This window comes from Arachis duranensis, chromosome 8, assembly GCF_000817695.3.
Source record: "Arachis duranensis cultivar V14167 chromosome 8, aradu.V14167.gnm2.J7QH, whole genome shotgun sequence".
In the NCBI taxonomy this organism is placed as follows: Eukaryota; Viridiplantae; Streptophyta; class Magnoliopsida; order Fabales; family Fabaceae; genus Arachis; species Arachis duranensis.
In genome coordinates, this window is record NC_029779.3 from 47,878,237 (window position 1) to 47,878,874 (window position 638).

Below are 638 nucleotides of genomic sequence, written 5' to 3' on the forward strand. Positions count from 1 at the left end.
TATCCATTAGTGTGAGCAAATAAAGTTATATTATTAGGGAATGGATTTTTTCAATTTTTTTTTCATTCAATTATTATTATAAAGTATGATATCTTATTATATATTTTTTAAGCAATAAAAAATTACACTTAACAAAATAATGAGTTTACCTGAGCAACAATGTATAATCTCTTCTTAAAAAGAAAATCAATCAATTTTAGAGTTTGCTCTGATCTTATTAGTTGAGAAAATCCATATTTATGCTGATTAAACTTTTGCTAATATCAAGAAATATAAATTAGAGTAAGAATATGATACCATATATGGACTTAATTAAAAATCTAAAAATTGACCCTTCGCTTACTTAAATACTTTGTTGGACCCAACACTACAAAAAAAATCAATCTATCAATTTAATAACATAGATATAGACATATATTAACAACTATAAGGATTCCTTGTTGGACCTTAACACTGCTAATTTTGTTCCAGCTAATAATTTTCTTGGAGGGCAAGTTTTGACTTTATAGCCTTTCTAACGGTTTTCTCGTAAATCATAATGGTTATATCATGAAACTATACATTTGTATCAAAATCTAATGAAAAAACAAAAATATTATTTATACGTTAAAATTAATAATTAAAATTAATTATTATAT